The 12,656-nt window shown below is 43.0% G+C and overlaps 1 protein-coding gene across 1 annotated transcript in view; it reads right to left on the bottom strand.

Moving 5' to 3' along the window:
- Window positions 1-12,656, bottom strand: part of LOC120998011 (solute carrier family 12 member 9-like) — a 384,693-nt gene that overhangs the window by 216,926 nt on the left and 155,111 nt on the right. The window lies entirely within an intron of this gene.

Raw genomic sequence — 12,656 nt, 5'->3', positions numbered from 1 at the left:
TCTCTGTATTCAGGAGAAGTTGAGGAATGTGTTTTGGGGTGTCTTTTTACAAATACCCATGCTGGGTGAGATAAATATCTTGGTCAAATGCCAACTTTGTATAAAAAAATGGGAAAAGTTGTCTTTTGCCAAGATATTTCTCTCACCCAGCATGGGTATATGTAAAATGACACCCCAAAACACATTCCCCACCTTCTCCTGAGTACGGAGATACCAGATGTGTGACACTTTTTTGCAGCCTAGGTGGGCAAAGGGGCCCATATTCCAAAGAGCACCTTTCGGATTTCACTGGTCATTTTTTACAGAATTTGATTTCAAACTCCTTACCACACATTTGGGCCCCTAGAATGCCAGGGCAGTATAACTACCCCACAAGTGACCCCATTTTGGAAAGAAGACACCCCAAGGTATTCTGTGAGGGGCATGGCGAGTTCCTAGAATTTTTTATTTTTTGTCACAAGTTAGTGGAAAATGATGATTTTTTTTTTCATACAAAGTCTTATATTCCACTAACTTGTGACAAAAAATAAAAACTTCCATGAACTCACTATGCCCATCAGCGAATACCTTGGGGTCTCTTCTTTCCAAAATGGGGTCACTTGTGGGGTAGTTATACTGCCCTGGCATTCTAGGGGCCCAAATGTGTGGTAAGGAGTTTGAAATCAAATTCTGTAAAAAATGACCTGTGAAATCCGAAAGGTGCTCTTTGGAATATGGGCCCCTTTGCCCACCTAGGCTGCAAAAAAGTGTCACACATCTGGTATCTCCGTATTCAGGAGAAGTTGGGGAATGTGTTTTGGGGTGTCTTTTTACATATACCCATGCTGGGTGAGATAAATATCTTGGTCAAATGCCAACTTTGTATAAAAAAATGGGAAAAGTTGTCTTTTGCCAAGATATTTCTCTCACCCAGCATGGGTATATATAAAATGACACCCCAAAACACATTCCCCACCTTCTCCTGAGTACGGAGATACCAGATGTGTGACACTTTTTTGCAGCCTAGGTGGGCAAAGGGGCCCATATTCCAAAGAGCACCTTTCGGATTTCACAGGTCATTTTTTACTGAATTTGATTTCAAACTCCTTACCACACATTTGGGCCCCTAGAATGCCAGGGCAGTATAACTACCCCACAAGTGACCCCATTTTGGAAAGAAGAGACCCCAAGGTATTCGCTGATGGGCATAGTGAGTTCATAGAACTTTTTATTTTTTGTCACAAGTTAGTGGAATATGAGACTTTGTAAGAAAAAAAAAAAAAATCATCATTTTCCGCTAACTTGTGACAAAAAATAAAAAGTTCTATGAACTCACTATGCCCATCAGCGAATACCTTAGGGTGTGTACTTTCCGAAATGGGGTCATTTGTGGGGTGTTTGTACTGTCTGGGCATTGTAGAACCTCAGGAAATATGACAGGTGCTCAGAAAGTCAGAGCTGCTTCAAAAAGCGGAAATTCACATTTTTGTACCATAGTTTGTAAACGCTATAACTTTTACCCAAACCATTTTTTTTTTTTACCCAAACATTTTTTTTTTATCAAAGACATGTAGAACAATAAATTTAGAGCAAAATTTCTATATGGATCTCGTTTTTTTTGCAAAATTTTACAACTGAAAGTGAAAAATGTCATTTTTTTGCAAAAAAAATCGTTAAATTTCGATTAATAACAAAAAAAGTAAAAATGTCAGCAGCAATGAAATACCACCAAATGAAATCTCTATTAGTGAGAAGAAAAGGAGGTAAAATTCATTTGGGTGGTAAGTTGCATGACCGAGCAATAAACGGTGAAAGTAGTGTAGGTCAGAAGTGTAAAAAGTGGCCTGGTCTTTCAGGGTGTTTAAGCACTGGGGGCTGAGGTGGTTAACTAAGTCCGAACCCATAAAAAAGGTCCTCCTATCATTGGTGGCGCAGTGCGCCCTCCCCTCCTCCGCCCCTCTCTCCCCATTGGCAGCGGCAGCACATGGGGGAGGGAGAGACTGCTTCCTTCTCCCCTGTGCTGCTGAGGTAACATGAGCGCGCTCACAGCAGTGCGCTCATGTTCAGAGATACTACACTGCGCAGCCGGGACAAAAGTATCGATTGGGTATCGAAATTTCGATACCCGCAACAACCCTACACCTACCTCCTGGAGAGTGTTCTTGATCTGGCCAAATGTTGTGAAGGGTGTTTTCTTCACCAGGGAAAGAATTCTTCGGTCATCCACCACAGTTGTTTTCCGTGGTCTTCCGGGTCTTTTGGTGTTGCTGAGCTCACAGATGCGTTCCTTCTTTTTAAGAATGTTCCAAACAGTTGTTTTGGCCACGCCTAATGTTTTTGCTATCTCTCTGATGGGTTTGTTCTGTTTTTTCAGCCTAATGATGGCTTGCTTCACTGATAGTGACAGCTCTTTGGATCCCATCTTGAGAGTTGACAGCAACAGATTCCAAATGCAAATAGCACACTTGAAATGAACTCTGGACCTTTATCTGCTCATTGTAATTGGGATAATGAGGGAATAACACACACCTGGCGATTGGTTCCTTAACAAGTGGGAGGCACATATACAAACTGTTGTAATTCCTACACCGTTCACCTGATTTGGGTGTAAATACCCTCAAATTAAACCTGACAGTCTGCAGTTAAAGCACATCTTGTTCATTTCATTTCAAATCCGATGTCCCAATATTTATGGACCTGGCTGTATGTAAGAACAGCACATGAGTGATAAGCCTCTGCACTGACGTGCTATTCTTGCACACTAGACCAGTGATTAACTGCATAGTTCACATGAGTGGGAACAACACATCGTCACTTCTCTTCTGGCAAAGGAGGGGGCAGGAGTTAAGGTGCTGGATTGGAGGGACCTTCATAAGGTTAGTGACTTATTATTTTACACACACACTCAGCCTTTGCTTAGCTTTAATTCTTGGTTGGACAACTCCTTTAAGGAAGCCTGTTTCAGTGACAAGTGCTCTTTAAGTTTTACCCATAAACAAACATAACATATAATGGAATCTGCACTGGGCAGACTTTTAGTGACTGCCTACTCCTGTTATAGTACCTACATGGTATCTATTAGGTTTTAGCTGTCCTTCAGTGGTGTGTACAGTATATAGAAATGCACTTTCCATCATTAGACCTAGTATGAGGACAGATACAAGCTTTTACTTTTTATATACCATTGGAGATAACAGGAAACAAAACTAAAATAAAAGCTTGAAATTACCTACTTAAGTCAACTCAAGGTCCCTTCCTGCCAGTAAGAGGTTAAATACAAGAAAAAAAACTATGCGTTTTACTCATAACAGAAATATAAATATGAATGACACACACGGGTCCCTGAATGTTGCTGAATTATTACTGTGCATTAAGATATTAGGATGTGACAGCTATAATTGTAACGCATTTCAGTCCCTTTCTTGCTAATCAAAAGTGCAGAAATAAATGTTATTTATGAGTGCACTTTCTAGCCTTGGAAACTGGTGGGGGGTGAACGGCCCCTCCCCCAACATCTCCGCCACCCACTCATGACATGATGAAAATCACATTGCCCCCACCACCTGAGTCAGGAAAGTAATGGTAGAGACCAGCACAATGATACAAGCATACAGATCTCACATGAAGATCTCCAGTGACCTGACATGATCACAATTATTCACAATACACTTTTCAGGCAGAAAGGCATCTGTCCATATTATGTCATGGGGAAGAGGCCTCGTTTTATTCATGTACCAATTAACCCTCTTTTGGAACACGGTAAAACCACCCTATCCAGCTAGGGGGAGCTTTCAATAAAGCCAAATCTATTTACTGTGTTTACAATATGAATGTATTGTGCCTATACGAATATGATTTTTCTTTACACAAATACAGTGCCATCAATCATGGAGAAGAGCCAGCTGGCCCTGGAAATGCATAGTTACTAGTCATGGGAGGAGACGTCTAATGACAACAAGATGAGGTTAGCCAGCTGGCTGCGAATGTGAACAGTCACAACTGCCAAACTGCGCGTGCAACATAATTATTGAAACCCCAATTGCCATTCATTCCAATTACTCTCGATAAACATTGGCCTCATGGAGTCAACTGCAGGTAAATAAGAAAAGCTTGTTTTACATGCATTTAACCGGCCTGCTGCTCAAGACGATATTATACAGACACATACAGCAGAGGTTTGGAGGGCGTGCAACAGCAGTGCAATAGTCTTAAAGGGGTTCTCCCAGAATGAAGACAATGAAAATATATAAATATTACTTTATTATAAATATATTCCCAAATATCTTTCATTAGTTATAATGGATTGTTTTGTCTGGGGGGCAATCATTAGGAGAAATAAAATGGCCGCCGTCCTATTAGTACACACAGAACCGGTCCTAATCACACAGGAGGACAAGTTACTTCACAACACGGAGGTAAAGAGCTGCCTCATCCTCCTCTCTGCTCTGCTTGTCAGGGATTATCCGCTGGCCCCTTCCCTGCCCACACCACTCCCCTTCTTAGAACTGGCGTACATGGCATGGATTGGGGAAGAAGTAGTAGATTCGCCTGCAAATCCGCTTTGTGACTGAATATGCAACAGATATACGCCAAAAATTGACGTATGTCTATTCGTAAATGACCCCCATAGTGTCTAGAGCAGGGGACGGCAACCCTTCGGCACTCCAGTTGTTGTGAAACTACAACTCCCAGCATGATCCATTCACTTCTATGGGAGTTCTGAGAACAGCCAAGCAAGTGTGCATGATGGGAGTTGTAGTTTCACCACAGCTGGAGTGCCGAAGGTTGCTCATCCCTGCTCTAGGGTAAGTCTGAACTGTGCTTGTATCTGGCTTTCTTTACAGGATTGCAGGAGATGTGAGCGATGATCTGACTGAGAGCAGCAGGGAACAATACAAGCCTACTAGCAAGTACTGGAAAAACATTTCCTGACTGCTCCTTAGGCCTCTTGAACACAAACGTATTTTATTTCCATTTCCGTTCCGTTTTTGAGGTTTCTGTTTGCAGTCCGTATGCGGAACCATTCATTTCAATAGTTCCGCAAAAAAAAAAAGGGAATGTTCTCAGTGTGCGTTCCGTTTCCGTATTTCCGTTCCGCTAAAAGATAGAACTTGTCCTATTATTGTCCGCATTACGGACAAGGATAGGACTGTTCTATTAGGGGCCAGCTGTTCCGTTCGGCAAAATCCGGAATGCACACGGACGTCATCTGTATTTTTTGCGGACCGCAAAATACATACGGTCGCGTGCAAGAGGCCTTAAGAGGAGAGCAGCGAAAGTCGGATTTTTATCTTATGCCTGATAAAGCAAATTAGCAAATGACATTTATCATGTAGAGAAAGTTTTTACAAGGCACTTACTAATGTATTGTTATTATCCATATTGCCTCCTTTGCTGGCTGGATTCATTTTTCCATCTCTTTTCCAAACAAGACTTGTTTCCATGGTTAGGACCACCATGCAATCCAGCAGCAGTGGCTGTGCTTGCACATTATAGGAAAAAGAGCCAGCCTGTGTGCCTCCCTGTGCTCCCAGCCACCTACCAAATAGTTTGCCATCTTTCCAGTTGGCCACTAAATGGTACAAACCACTGAATTGTATTATAAACTGTCAGATACACTTGATTATGACCTTATAACACAGCATCAGCATGGGTTTTTAAAGGATAACTGTCCTTATTTTATTTTTTTTGCTAGTTTATTAGAGCTAGGCATGTATACCTGAGTTAGTCTGTCAATGATTGCCAAAAGATCTGTAATTACCTTATAATAACAGCTTTCATTAATGTCCCCTGTCCCTTTCCACTGCTCCCTTGAAAGACCGTTGCTATGGCTTTTCTGTCTCCGGCTAGGAAGAAAGAGGGGCGGTCCTTCACACTGCATGCCTGCATTAGGCTTCAGAGTGAGGAGGCGTGTCTCTCAGTAATCCAATCTGATTGGCTGGCAGGAAGCTGCTGGTTACAGCAAGTTTGTATGTGACCTGAGGAAATGCAGTTTTGGCCTCAGAGAACTGGCAGAGGAGCCATCTTGAGAAGATCCTCATAATGTAGGATTCAAAACAGCCGTAACTAAGGGGAAAACTCAAGGAAAACAGTGGTAAGTGAAGAAACTAAAGATTGCTTTATGCATAATGCTGCTGCAGCAGTAACATATGCCAAAATTGATTTTTTTTTTAATGAAAATATGACAGTTATCCTTTAAAGGATCAGTCCTGCCAAACAAATCTGATTACCTTCTATGAAAAGGAAAGAAGTCTCAGACAAAGTCTCAGATTACCTTCTATGAAAGTCTCAGTCTCAGATTACCTTCTATGAAAAGGAAAGAAAGTCTCAGACAAAGTTTTGCCTCTATACAAAGAGTAATGTGTACAATTCTACACACCTGTGTATAAAAAAGACACACCCGAAGACACAGTGGGTACAGAGGAGTGGGACCAAAATAATTAAAGGGGTTTCCTCATCTTGCTTTTTTACTAAGGCGAGACGAGATTCTTTTCCGAAACCTTGGAGTGCATCGGAGCTTACTGTTTCAATAGCTCCCATTATGGTGCATGGTTGTTACAGAAACCGCGTGGTACAGCAAGCTATGCTGGGTTTATTTAGTTAATTTAAAAAAGACTACATAGGGTTGATCTACCGTATTTTTCGCACTTTTTTCTTCCAAAAGTGGATGAAAAATTATAGTGAATCTTTTAAAGCGAATACTAGTGGGCGCTTTCATGATGAAAATGCTCATTAGTATGCAGGAGGCACGGGGACCGGTGATCATAGCGCTTGCTATACTCACCACTCCCTGGTTTTCCTCTATGTGCCGAACAGCTTGTATCCTGACTGCATACAGCATCAGGACGTAGTTCATGCACTATGTACACTGTCAGGTGACAATGCAACGTGGGAGTGGAAAAGACCAGGGATCGGTGAGTGCAGGAGAGACCACTGGACCTGCAGAGTGGGGGATGAGCTGGAGAGATATTTATTTTTTTAATCTCTGATGGGGGTCTGATCTAAGCTCTGATCTGAGGCCTGACATGGAGGTCTGATCTGAAATGGGGTTCTGATCTGAGATGTGACATGGGGGGGTTGATCTGATAGGGGAGTTTGATCTAAGGTCTGAGGTGGAGGTCTGATATGGGGGTCTGATTTGAAGTCTGAGGAAGATTGGGAGTCTAATTTGGGAGTCTTATTAGATTAGGGGTTTGTTCTGAGGTCTGATAAATATTTTTTCTAATTTTCCTCCTCTAAAACCTAGGTGCATCTAATAAAGCAAAAATACTGTAATTACAATGTATTTACGAATATATAAATGGACAATACAGAGATCTTGATGATGATCTTTCTACACCTAAGCCTATAATCAAGGGGCATCCTATACATCTAAAAGAAAAACGGTTTCACCATTCTCGTAAAGAGGGATTCTATACTGTCAGATCATTGAAACTATTGAACTCTCTGCCACCAATTGTTATGATGGTTGATTCATTAACCAAGTTTAAGAAGAGCCTGCATGCCCTTTTTGAATGTAAAAATATTGCAGGTTATGGGTATGAGATTTCTGGAGATGGGACATTTATCCAGAGATTTATTCTCATTTTACCATTTTTGGAGTCAGGAGGGATTTTTTTCTCCTTAATATGGGGCAATCAGCATCCACCTCATAGGGGGGTTTTGCCTGTTTTTTTGGATCAACGTGATAGGATTATAGACTGGACTTGATGGACCTGTGTCTTTTTTCAACCATTCTAACTATGTGTGTAACACAAAATGGAGGTTGTGAGACATACTGTCACGGCTGAGGATGGGAAAAACCCTCAGCCGTGCGATGACAGAAGATGTTGGTCGCTGCTAGGACAGGACAGGAATCAGGGAGCAGGTCACCTCCTAATACGTCCCTAATTCTGACCCTGTCTCCTAGCCGTATGAGCCGACTCTGATGGTGGGAGGGCTCATACTCTGGAAACTATAATCCCTACTAGCCCTCAGGGTGGCCCTGGACTAGGAGCAGGGTAAGACGACCTGTTCCTCCAAGATACGGACGAACAGGAGTCTCACTGGCCAAACTGCAAAGGAAGGGGAACATAAACAGCATATGGCAATGGCAGGTAACTGAAACAAGTACAACACCTACCTGCCACAGACACACAGCCTGGAACCCATGTACAAGTGCTGCTGTCCAGAACAACACAAACGGACACAGCAAACACCACACATCACACAGGAACCCAGGAAACCATAGCTGCAATAAACAAAGAGACCACAGAAACATCTTCATAACATCATACATAAACTTATGACCACAAGGGTGGCCCTCACTGGCAGATGGTATATAACCAGGAGGATGACTCCAGCTAACCATGGCTGAAGTACCCCTCAGACTTCTGGCTTCCAGCAGGAGCTAAATAGCCCCAAGTGGCCACATCCACACACAGACACACCCAGTGTTCACACACAAGGAAGGGAGTTAACCCTTTCTACACCAGGCAAGGGAAGACTGCCACTTAAAGGGGAAGTGTACAAACAACAATCAAAGTGCAGCTGTTACCGCTGGCAACGAAATGCGTGGCAACCATGTCCAGGGAAACAGCCAGAAGGCCAAGACACTGCCACCACATGTACACTACACCACACGTTGCCAGGGGCAACCGCAAGTGACCTAAAGTGTCACAATGCACACATACAACCTCGTGCACAACACACCGGGAAAGTGCACACATACAAAGAGAGGTTGCCAGGTGAACCCGCATGCACCTGACAGCAAGCTGCCTAGCAACAGCTCAGGCTGCTATGCTGCCAAATACAAACATGTTGCAAGCGGCAACCACACGTGAGGCAATAAACAAGCAGCCCTCACCATGTGTTTGACAACAAAACCAAAACCGCAGGCAACTGCATGCGGATAAGGAGTCACTACCATAACCATGGTCGTGACACATGGAGACTAGGATGGAAAGTTAGGATGGAAAGTTAAAGGGGTTGGCCGCTTCAATGTTTATTTTCCTACTGTTTACAACTTGTCGAGTCAGGACAGGAAATGGAGAACAGCAGGGACCAAAGCAGAGTTGCAACAGCAGCAGTAGTTAATTAATTGAAACGATTCTTAAACCCCTTTATGGGGTTGTCCGGGTTCAGAGCTGAACCCGGACATATCCCCTTTTCCCCCACTCAGCCCCTTTGACATGAATCGCGCAGGGAAAGGGCTTTTTCTGGAGATCTGGTGATGTACCAAGTTTCTGCTAGGCGGAGGTTTCCGTCTAGCAGTGATGCCGGTGATGTCACCGGTACTAATGGGCAGGCCTTAGCGCTGCCCTAGCCTATAAAACGCATAGGGCAACGCTAAAGCCTGCCCATTAGATATGGTGACGTCACCAGGAACACTGCTAGGCGGAAGCCTCCGCCTAGCAGTGTAAAAATTGGAACAAAGAAGCCCTTGTTCTGTGCAATTCAGCACAGGGCAAGGGAGAGCATCGGAGGGGCAGAGTGCGGGAAGAAGGGGATATGTCCGGGTTCAGAACCACTTTAACTGATCTAAGGCTACTTTCACACTTGCGTTAGGTGCGGATCCGTCTGGTATCTGCACAGACAGATCCGCACCTATAATGCAAACGCTTAGATCCGTTCAGAACGGATCCGTTTGCATTACCATGAACAAAAAAAAAAAAAAAAAAAAATTTTTTTTTTTTTTTTTTTTTTGTTCATGATAATGCAAACGGATCCGTTTTGACTTTACATTGAAAGTCAATGGGGGACGGATCTGTTTGAAAATTGAGCCATACTGTGTCAACTTCAAACGGATCCGTCCCCATTGACTTACATTGTAAGTCTGAACGGATCCGTTTGCCTCCGCACGGCCAGGCGGACACCCGAACGCTGCAAGCTGCGTTCAGGGGTCCGCCTGCTGAGCGGAGCGGAGGCTGAACGCTGCCAGACTGATGCATTCTGAACGGATCCGCCTCCACTCAGAATGCATTAGGGCTGGACGGATCCGTTCGGGGCCGCTTGTGAGCCCCTTCAAACGGAACTCACAAGCGGAGCCCCGAACGCTAGTGTGAAAGTAGCCTAAAGTGTAGGTATCTACTAGTGCTGGTGGTCAAAGCCCTTATGTAACTATATTGTTTTAGCTTTTACTGACACAAGAGAAATAAAGACTGCTAATGACACAGTCACCAGGCACATAAGAATGACGTGTACATGGCCATGACCCATTCCTTTTGTTCTTTTTATATAATTTTGCAAATGACACTGATGTATTCCTATATATCTAAAAGCAGTCCAGAAATGAAAGCTTTATAATTTATTCATTGGAGTCATTTACAGCTTTGATTTCCCTTGGGATGAAATTTTGCATGAGAAGTTTAGCTGCATCATGTCCCTCTGTACGGTTCTCAGACAACCACGCATGTAGCTTACATATTACACATATTTTACCTGTACAGTGTTCCTTCTACAACCATACATTACAATTGTACAGAAATAGCAGAGCTCGTGTGTTATTTACAGAAATTCCTCCATTAAAGGGCATCTGTCGGCAGATTTGCACCTATGAAGCTGGCTGACCTGTTGCATGTGCCCTTGGCAGCTGTGTTGGTCCCATGTTCATATGTGCCCGCATTGCTGTGAAAAATTAAGTTTTAATATTTGGAAATGAGCCTCTAGGAGCAATGGGGATGTTATTGTTACACCTAGAGGCTCAGCTCTCTCTGCAACTGCTGTGCCCCCGGCATCTGAGGGCCAGGCGCATAAACGTCATCACACTTGGCACTATCAATCAAAGTCGAGGGGGCGTGGTAGTTGCAGGGAGAGCTTAGCCTCTAGGTGTAATGGTAACGCCCCTGTTGCTCATAGAGGCCCCTGTTTTTCTCAGCAATGGGGGCACATATGAACATGGGACCAACACAGATGCCTTCAGCTGCCAAGGGTCACATGATGTAACAGGTCAGCAAGTTTCATAGGTTCAAATCTGCTGACAGATGCCCTTTAACAATATTTGGCTAGCTCAGTGAATGGAACAGTGGTCATGCATGTGCATTACCACTCCATTTACACAGGGGACTCAGGGACTTAATTGTCGTGATCACTGGGAGTTCTAGCAATATATCTGTGTAGCATGAAAACTCTAACATGATGTAGAACTGCCTACAATCCTATGCAAAATCACAGATAGCAGAGGGTAATATAACAATAAGGGGTCACAAATGACAAATTCAGCCCTACATTTGTCAAACTCAGCTCTAATAGATATTTAAATGAGACATCTTTTAGTGCTCTGTTCCACCTTTCACGCATCTTTTGATATTCCGCTAACCTCCCTCTCCAGGTGATGTTGTTGTTTCTTTATGCAGCAGTTTGCTGATGGTAAAGTCACTTTATCGACCGGGAGCTGTTAAACAGCCTGTGATTATCTGCATGAAAGTCAGCCAGCCATGAAGCGATGTGACAGGAATGGCTGTATTCTAGTTGATCTTTACTTAATAGGGATTTCACTTCATTCACTCAGGAGATTTCTTCTGTCTGTACACTTACTCCATGACAGGACTATTCAATGACGCCACTTATACAAGAATCTATTGAATTACATTTTTGGGAAGTATATAGAGAATCATAGCCAGATACTCATGATATCGTACTGAGAACCATTCTTTATTTGAAATAGCAATCCTCCATGCAGACAAATGTAAACTATCGCATGCAGTGTCTGTGAAACACAATCTGCAGATTTGGAAGCTTTTAAACGGCATGTCCCAAAGTCCAGAGGGTCTTGCTAGGTCACTAGCAACAGTATATTGAGTGGTGTGAAATTATTCGTCATAGTGAACTGTTTGGGAGCTTTAAAGGGGTTATCCCATCTTAATGATCACTGTTAAATCTGTTAATGATTTAACAGTGATCATTTTTCTAAATATATTTACAAACCGGATTCCAAAAAAGTTGGGACACTAAACAAATTGTGAATAAAAACTGAATGCAATGATGTGGAGGTGGCAAATGTCAATATTTTATTTGTAATAGAACGTAGATGACAGATCAAACATTTAATCCGAGTAAATGTATCATTTTAAAGGAAAAATACGTTGATTCCAATTTTCACGGTGTCAACAAATCCCAAAAAAGTTGGGACAAGTAGCAATAAGAGGCTGGAAAAAGTAAATTTGAGCGTAACGAAGAGCTGGAAGACCAATTAACACTAATTAGGTCAATTGGCAACATGATTGGGTATAAAAAGAGCTTCTCAGAGTGGCAGTGTCTCTCAGAAGCCAAGATGGGTAGAGGATCACCAATTCCCACAATGTTGCGCAGAAAGATAGTGGAGCAATATCAGAAAGGTGTTACCCAGCGAAAAATCATCATCAACTGTGCATAACATCATCCAAAGATTCAGAGAATCTGGAACAATCTCTGTGCGTAAGGGTCAAGGCCGTAAAATCATACTGGATGCCCGTGATCTCCGGGCCCTTAAACGACACTGCACCACAAACAGGAATGCTACTGTAAAGGAAATCACAGAATGGGCTCAGGAATACTTCCAGAAACCATTGTCAGTGAACACAATCCACCGTGCCATCCGCCGTTGCCAGCTGAAACTCTACAGTGCAAAGAAGAAGCCATTTATAAGCAAGATCCACAAGCTCAGGCGTTTTCACTGGGCCAGGGATCATTTAAAATGGAGTGTGGCCAAATGGAAGACT

This window comes from Bufo bufo, chromosome 4 (assembly GCF_905171765.1).
Source record: "Bufo bufo chromosome 4, aBufBuf1.1, whole genome shotgun sequence".
In the NCBI taxonomy this organism is placed as follows: domain Eukaryota; kingdom Metazoa; phylum Chordata; class Amphibia; order Anura; family Bufonidae; genus Bufo; species Bufo bufo.
This window is presented reverse-complemented; position numbering and strand designations above follow the sequence as displayed.